We start from the raw sequence: 9,738 nt of genomic DNA on the forward strand, positions 1-9,738 counted from the left end.
TATTTTAATAGTACATTAAGCTCAAAATCATAAAGACATTTTAAGAAGAGAAAATATAATATAAGAGTTGTCTGAATTACTAACCTTTTTTTTCCGCAGATACGTTATACAGTTACATGACTAGCAATTAATATCATTCCTTTTATCCAAAATTTATTAATCAAGTTCCATAAGCTTAAATTGTTTTATTTTCCTCAACTGAAATAATTTTTATTACTGAAAAACATGGTTGTAAAAGGAAAACTTAACTAACTCTTTAGTAAGACATAATATGTTTTTATTATCACCTAAACTGTATTCCTATCCTATTTTCTAGGTGAAGCTATTATATTTCAGCTGAAAGAAGCCTAACACAACAAAACCTGATTGCTTCCATGTAAAGAGAAGTAGTAAAACTTACTTCAAATTAAAGGTGAAAATGTAAAAATAGAACTATTTCCAGCAATATATACGGGGCAATCCATACAAAATTTACAGCCATGATGCAAAAATGATATAATTTATTTTTTAATTGTTCTTTATTGAAAATGAATCGACACGTATTTTTGCGTTTTTGTTTAAATTGCACATTTTTGACTATACGAATTTTTGAAAATTTCGCTTTTTTGCTCGCACGACTTTGCAAGTAATTTTTTAATGTATTGCCATCCAACAACAAAAATATTTAAATACACTTTCTTGAAGTTATTTTTCTCACATTTTAAGAAAATCAACCTTAAAATATAAAAATTTTTGTTTTAACATAAAAAAATTCATTTTTTTGAAGAAAACAATATTTTTTTCAATTTGGACTTTCTTGATTTTTTTTATATTTCGACAGTGTGAAGTATAATCAATAATGATATTAATTCCAAATTTTTGGAATGGTAAGACTTGTTCGAAAGATATAAACAAAACAGTGACGACGCTCACGCAGCGTTCTAGTTTAGTATGTAGCGGATGAGTTCGAGAACAGTCGAGCAATATTCTACATACATACGCGGAGTGCGCGCCGTCACTGTTTTGTTTATATCTTTCGAACAAAGTGTCTTACCATTCCAAAAATTTGGAATTAATATCATTATTGATTATACTTTACACTGTCGAAATATAAAAAAAATCAAGAAAGTCCAAATTGCAAAAAATATTGTTTTTTTTCAAAAAAATTAATTTTTTTATGTTAAAAACAAAAATTTTTATATTTCAATGCTGATTTTCTTAAAATGTGAGAAAAATCACTTCAAGAAAGTGTATTTAAATATATTTGTTGTTGGATGGCAATACATTAAAAAATTACTTGCAAAGTCGTGCGAGCAAAAAAGCGAAATTTTAAAAAATTCGTATAGTCAAAAATATGCAATTTAAGCAAAAACGCAAAAATACGTGTCGATTTATTTTCAATGAAGAACAATTAAAAAAATAAATTATATCAATTTTGTATCATGGGTCTAAATTTTGTATGGATTGCCCCATATATATATTCCGAGTCATTTTAATAAAATAAACTAATTGCTAAGAATTTCAAAATTAAAAAAAATCTGTATTTTTTTTTTTTGAATAAAACATGTGTGAAATTAATGTGGAGTGACAAAAAAAGAGGTGTAGATCAATCATATGAAAAGGCACACACAAATTAAGGCAAATATTAAGAAACAAATACGTGAAATTGTCGCATTAGTGAAGCGTTAATTAAAGTGAAGTTAATTAAATACAGTGCCGTATCGCACATCAAATTTGCTGAAAAAGAATTCTTTCTTATCTACGTCTTTTATTTAACTTAGATTCATTACTTGTTTACATATTTTATTGTAACCGTGACATATTTTTGTTTTGTGCCTAGTAACTTCGATGCATAACTGATTTGTTTATGTTCCACATGACTTCGAGCCTGACTTTGCGTTAAGTAAGAAATATATAATTAAAGAATCGAATTCTTTGTGAACTAATCTTAGAGAAGTATACAGAATGTGTCATTTAAGGGAATTGATACTTGACGGGCTAGGTTAACTCGAAACAGAATGGAAAGAACAGTTACTAATTTAAACAAATGCCACGCTTCAATAACCCATCAGGATCGAGATACCCAAGCTACGTCACTTGCAGGTATCCAATTGAGCACTTCTTAATTTAGTTGTAACAATTTGTTTAAGGGGAATTTTTAAAAAAAAATAGTGCGTGGAGTCCCTCCGCGTGGAAGAAGTTAAACTTCGCAACCTGCGACGTTAATTGTAGAAGAATCACCAGTCGTAGAAGGATCACTAGTTCTATTCAACGACTCTTTTTCCTGCTCCGCTCGCTTCCGTGCTCTGTAATCACGGTAATATTGTGCATTTTTCCCTCGTGGAGCTCTTGAACCAGTGGAAGTGCTTGTGGTTGCCTCATCGTCTCGCCCTGGAAAATGTATTTGTATTAATAATGTATGTGAATGCGTCATAATGTAATTTCAGAAGAGAAAACCAAACAATCAATTGATATTCACAAGAGACGTACCTTGACATAACCTTAAATCCGTCGCATTGTCCGTGGGATTGTTTTCACTCATTTTTTACAATTGTTATCCACTTAATTTGAAAATGAAAAATACTACCCTATTAAAATATATGTGTATCAAAACAAACTAAAAAAATATTTATAGAAAAACAATACTTTTATTATTTTTATGTTTGAGAACCAAAATAATATGGAAATAAATGAGGGAAAACTAGATACTACCACGTGATATTCCGGCCAATAAAAATGTAGCGTCAAACATTTAACGCAACCTTGTTGGAAATCGCATAAGAAGTATAACTTCAAAAACAAAAACCTTGTACATTTAAAAAAATAATAGATTAAAAATTTAATTTCAAAAAGTCAGTAGCTTGAAGCGTAAATTAAATTTCAGATTTGAAATCCCAATTGCAAGATCAAGTATTTGTATAAATGCAACAAAAAATTTCTTCCCCTGTGTTATTTTTAATTTGCTTCATGCTCGATACTATAATATTTGGGGCACAGAAAATGTTTCCTAACTTCTGATTGTATAAATCTCTGAGCATTCCTGCTCCAATACAAAAATATTTCATTAACAGCGTCAAATTACTCTGCCATTAACGTTAAAGGAAAGTATTGATTGAAGTAAAAGTAGTTTATTTTTTTAAAGGAAAAGAGATGGGAATAACATCATAACGTGCAATTATGTATGGAGAAAGGAAATTTTCTTTCTGGATCGAGCAATGATTTCTACGTAAAAATCGATGAAACACCACAAATCAACGTGTCTGAACAAGCTTTGTTGTTTTGAACGATAACTATAATCTCTATGAAAGCAAATGGTAGAATTTTCTTTAGAAAAAGGCAAAATTTCATCTATCTTTAAAATAAATACAACATTCCGTGGCAGTTAAAAAATGAGAAGCATTATTTCTCCAAATGGCATCGGTTAGATCATGAGTTGGATGCCATATGTTATTACTTTTAACAAAATGTGATTTTCATTTTATTTTCAAGAAAAAAATCATATTACTTAAGCCTATTTTTCAATTTTTAATTTATTAACCTTGCCAAAACGCATTGCTTGCTGACTTATAAAATGACAAGATACCTTTAGGAATGGTTTCCAAATTTCGATTTTCTACTCTTTTTCTTTAATTTTTATTTTCTTTTAGGAAAAAGTTAGCTATAATATTAAAAGAAAAAATCAATAAAAACAATCAATAAGATCAGTTTTCAAGATCAATCACATGACGGATTTATACAAACCATGCTTGTATCTCATAAAAATCACAAACACTGGGAAAAAAAGTTCGGTGAAAATAACCAGATTATGGTAAAATTTACCGTGTGTCTGGCTACATGGTAACGAAAATGCTAAAATGCTTGGTAATTTTTACCGAAACATTTTGGTTGTGATTTTGGTAAAAATAATAATAAAATATGTTTTTATAATATGTATTATAATTTGGTAATTGTGGCAAAATTTGATAATGTTTTCATGATGCCTGAGCGGGGGGCATAAAATCCATTTACTCGGTACCATTTAATTTTCAGTTTTATATTTTTTACTAATTGTGCTGTGGTAAAAACTACAATTCTAAAACCCAGAATTTCCGGTAAACCGTTACCATATGAACAGAAAAATTATAAAATGGAAGGTTTAAATACCACATATTTTTGCTTCATTAACCAGTATTATGTTTTTCACCAGAAATATCATTGCCATATAGTGCAGTATTTTTACCAGAATTTTTCCCCCGAAAACGGTAATATTCTTCAAATCACCATGGAAAATAGACGTCGAGGAAAAACTGAGAGTGAGACAATTTATACGAGCATGGAATGGGCACAAAGAATATCATGAATAAATACGCTAGTTATAAATTTTACAGTCATACCCCGAAGGAATAAGAGAATCTTTAGGGAACATTAAATGAGACGAGAACATTTTTCTTTTCTTTTTTTGTTTTGTTTTGTTGAAAAGCAGCCTATTTGGTGTAAAGAATAATGGTGTTCCGACATGTGCAGTTACAAACGAAGTCTATAAATAATTATTTAAATAACGCAATTTCTGACTCGTTGGAGGTCCCACCTTAACTATACATTATTATAAAGTACAATTATTCAACAAAATTGTTTCGGTTTTATACGTCAATTTATGTATGTGCATGCAAACTATGCGGGCGTATACGATTGGATGTAAAAGCGTATCCAAAAAGAATTTTGGGTATGGCTAAACGATGTTTTTTTAACAATATTTTCGTTCACAAGGTTTTTTAGAGTTTTTATTTTACTAAAAGAATGGACTTTTTTCTGAAATTGCAAATTGTATGATTGTATGATGTGTTGTAGTATAAAGCTCCTTGAATTCTTTCTTGTTTTAATTATAAGAAGACTATTTTCCAAAGGTACTCTTCGACGTTCAGTTATAAACAAAGTTTAAAAGCAATTTATATAGCAAATATATTTGTCCCGCTGGCGTAAGCGTCACAATTAGTTAAATTATGATAAAGTGTATTTATTGAATGAAATTGTAAAATTTTTATCTCTCTCTCTGTATATATATATATATATATATATATATATATATATATATATATATATATATATATATATATATATATATATATATATATATATATATATATATATATATATATATATATATATATATATATATATATATATATATATATATATATATATATATATATATATATATACATATATATATATATATCTTAGAGTTATACTTTATGAAACGACTGATAAAAGAGTATTTTTCTGAAGTTTCAAACTATATGATACTTTGAATTTTACTATAACGTTCTTTGATTTCTTACTTGTAACAGTTATAATAAGACTTTTTTCTTATATTAAACCTATCACAAGAGTAAAATAAATTTATTGAATTTTCAATCATCAATCACTGAATCATATTGAACTTTTAATCACCAAGAGAAACGAATCTGAAGCTTGAATGAATTATTTTAAGCATGCACTTTTCATCTACAACACAGGAAGCGGGGGGAGTTGGAGACAAATTGCTTAAAGTCTGTGAATTTGATTATTCTTTAATATGACACTGAAAAGTGAATCGCAATGCTTTTGTGCTCAGAGAACCCGTTTTCTGCTGAACACTAGTCATCCATTTCGAATCTTTCCTTGAAACGTTATTGCTATTCCTTCCGATCGCAACAGTGGTATTCTCGTTTGGAAATCTGTCATTGGTTGTTGTCAAATACTTTTTCTTTCAAATTCTCTTCAGACCTTAAGAAAAAAAAATTTTGCTTCCTAAATAAGAATTTGTTTCGGTCATCCGGATTGATTTTAGATTTTTGATAAGTACAGATATGTAAATTCCTAATTTATGCTTTGTTATTTCGGAGAGAGTTTTTAAAAATTAATGACTAGTTATGAGTCGTAATTTCGTTAATGATTCGTAATTTTTTGAGAATTTAATAAACTATATGAAAACTGAATAAACTGAACATATTATACAAGCTATTCACATATTGTTTTGGTTAATAATAGTGTATAATTAATTACTGAATGATGAAGAAACTCATCCAGTTTCAAAACTTAGAATGAAATAAAAACGTTCATATTTTTGGAAGAAGGATGTCTCCTTGTGTGACATTATTTGTGCTATTTTTCATTGTTTAGTTTTAACCATGGCTCAAAGTTAACCCTTATTTCACTTAACATGGTAACAAGTAATAACTATATATCTATACATATGTATGTGTGTGTGTATGTATGTTAAATTTTAATTTTTTTAATATGAATGAAAAGAAAATATTATGCCTTAACATTATCAATTTCTTAATTCTGTTAATTAAAGTTATTTATAATTTAATAATTTTCATTATTATTATTGGAGAAATTTCAAATGTCGTTTGAATTTAAATAGCATAAATTTATAAATTCTTTTTTCTCAAAAAATTATGTTATTCTTTTTATTTTTATTGCTTTAGATAATTTAAAATGTCATACATACATATTTAATGAATGTCCAGACACTTAGCCACTTATCACTGTCACCATTCTTTCAAAACCTCTGTGATTTTGAAGCACTGCAAATCTTTAAAAAATGAAGTTGCACCGAAAAAGTAACTAGCGTAAAATTTACATAAAACTCTTCATAATTTTGAAAAATTAATTAAAATTATTAAATTTAGTACTTAATTTGTACTTGGGGAAAGAAATTATATTAATTATAACTTCTATTTGTATTTTCAAAGGCCTAGTTAAAAAATCTTATTTTCAAAAATTGGAAGTCAAAATAGAAAAAATAATATAAAATTAAATAAAATAAATAAGTAGAAGTCCTATCAATATTCACTAGTCCGTTAGGTTGACTTTCTTTATCAAATCTCCTAACCTGCTCAAATAAAATATATTGAGTTTGCGGCTAAACGTTAGGCAAGTTGCAAGAAACCCTGGATCAAATTACTGTAAAAAGTACCGGGGCTCAAGTGCTGGTACTTTTTACCGAACACTCCATTTTAGCAGGAACATGTTACGGTACAAAGGATCTGCTATACCGTAATCTTTACAGTAATAATTTCTGCAAAATTACTTAATCACTCTAATTAAAAAAAATTGTCGTAAAAATTTATGGAATAACTTTTTACGGGAAAACGGATTTTACTATAAAATGGAGTTCTCGCATTATGCACCAAAAGTGCTGGTACTTTATACCATAATTTAATTCGAAATTTTTAAAGTGCAAAACCTTATCACCGTATACTTCCATATAGGATAAATTGGAGTATTATGATTCTAATATTTGATGTTCTGAGAAACTTTTTTCTTCTCTAAGTTATAATTATAATTCAATGGTTTAATAATAATTTATAAAAGAAATCACTTTATCTTGGGTTTGATGTTCAATTAACCTTAAGTGAATCGGAAAAAAATTCTCCAGTTTCCATTGCATTTTAAAATGTAAGTACGTATAGACGGCAGAGCTAATTTTTTACTTTTTTTAAAGTGATAAGTCATTTGCAAGTGAACTGACAGCACACATCAGCTTAAAAATGAGCAAGCAAAAATAAAAAGATCTAAACATATCTTCCAATATTATTCCAGACAGTTACACCGACCTGAAAAAAAGTTTCTAAACCTAATTTGGATTGTAGAAAGTTCAGTGTCAAATACTTCGTCGCCTCTGTTGATGGATATAAATGACATTGATCAGGCAACTGCCAATGCCTTTGCTATTCACCCTTCGCAAACTTTACGCTGTTTGTGACACTTTAATCCTTTTTGTTCGTCACGTGGGTGATTTATGCGTGCTTTAAAGAACGTGTCTCCACGGAAATGTTCTTAAGTATCCTTAAAGTCTCTCATGGCACAAAAGAGGATTTTCTGCTCTGACATTTAACTTCGATATAGATTAATGACAAAGTATAGGGTGAATGTTGTTTTGCAAACGCCAAAAAGTTGAGTAGCAACTTGGGAAAAGAGATCAACCAAATGGTCTACAATTTTATTTTAAAGTTGTTGATTATTCATATTTAGTCATTGAATGCTTCAGACACCGCCAAGTATTAGTGTTAATGCTTATACATTTCAGGGGGATTGGTACTCTAATAAAGATTGATGTTTGCCACAAAGAAGAATTTCATCTTCTCCGAAATATGATTTACTTTATTTTTAATTATGGCGAAGTTTTTTGTTTGTCTAAAGAAAATTTTTAAAATTAGCATATGAATTTAAGATTCATGGAACTTGAAGTATTGTGCAATAGCTGTTCGGGTACAGTGAAAAAGATCATAAGATAAACTAATGCGTGATTTGAAAAGTAGTCATTTGAGACTTGCTCCATTATAGTGTTATAGTTTTCAAACAGTAACTGTAACCACTGATTTGAGATAGCTGGGATAGTTTTTACTGTCTCAACTCTATGATCTAACTACACAGGCAACACAAATGCTATCCGTAACTCAGGACGTCTCTCAAAGATGTTACTATCATTGGGCTGGTTCCCTCGTAGAGCCATGTACATTATTTTGTAGAAATTGATAGCAGGTGCTCCCATTTAATTGATTAGCATACTTCATATAGTTTGAAAATCTTCATCTTGATCATGAGTAAATTTACATTTCAAATAAATTTTCCATGCTAAACAAAAAGTTGTGTACCTAGTTTCGATATTTCTCTAATGAAAACGTATGAAGTAATCAGTATTTCATTAATATTAGTATTATTAGTATGGTGCTATTAGTATTTCAATTGTTACTAATAATATTCAAAGGTACACGAAAACAGCGACCTTCAGCTAACTTAACAATGCTTGCATACTTTGTTAAAATCGAACTTACAATTAGATACATTGAATGTTATATTTACACGCATATTGATGATGCCAGCCAGAATTTCTTTGAATGGGCAACTGGCCCAATGATAGATGCCATATCGATTTTAATGTTTTGCAACTCTTACGATTTGTACTAGAAAGTACAGTAGTATCTAATTCATTGAAACATATTAAGAGGAACAAAATTTATTACTAAATAGTGATCCAACTTATTTCTTCTAGAGGGACAATGTACAATGCGCACCTTAATATATTTTGATATACTCTCAATGGACTTCAATTACAGTTTCAAATCAGCATTTGTTTTACGTGTTAGGCTCATAATTGTTTTAAGCAGTTTAATTTGTATTAAGGTGATCCTGTATTAAAGATTAAAATCGATATGAAATTAATATATATATATATATATATATATATATATATATATATATATATATATATATATATATATATATATATATATATATATATATATATATATATATATATATATATATATATATATATATATATATATATATATATATATATATATATATATATATATATATATATATATATATATATATATATATATATAAGTCGACTAAATAAGTCAAAAAACTATTCCCCTATGCACTATAAGTTATATTTCTCTGTTTTAAACTTTTTATTTATTTTAGATATTTATTTAATTTTTATTTCTTGAAATTCAATAGGTCATTATAAAGCTGAACCAACTGGCTGTATATACTATGAACTAATAAGTAGACAAAAAAGATTTAACTTCTCTGAGATTATTGCAAACTATCTCAAGTAAATCAGGCAGATTCAGTTTTAAATTATATATTATCTTATTAATATAAAAGTTTATGGGTTCTCGGAATTAAGCCTAAAAACTCTGGTCAATAAAAAGATACTGGAGGCATTTCCAATATATCTGGCACATTGGAAATAGGAGGTGGCTGTTTGCAAAAAGC

General features: G+C 28.2%; 1 long non-coding RNA gene across 1 annotated transcript; it reads right to left on the bottom strand.

Moving 5' to 3' along the window:
• Window positions 1-2,159: 2,159 nt before the first annotated feature.
• Window positions 2,160-2,547, bottom strand: LOC147813880 (uncharacterized). Its single transcript, XR_015432276.1, has 2 exons — window positions 2,470-2,547; window positions 2,160-2,370 (listed from the first exon to the last, which is right to left on the bottom strand). It is a non-coding gene; the product is annotated as an uncharacterized LOC147813880 (long non-coding RNA).
• Window positions 2,548-9,738: the final 7,191 nt, after the last annotated feature.

This window comes from Parasteatoda tepidariorum, chromosome 3, assembly GCF_982258835.1.
Source record: "Parasteatoda tepidariorum strain Cologne lab strain chromosome 3, Ptep-v5.0, whole genome shotgun sequence".
NCBI lineage: Eukaryota > Metazoa > Arthropoda > Arachnida > Araneae > Theridiidae > Parasteatoda > Parasteatoda tepidariorum.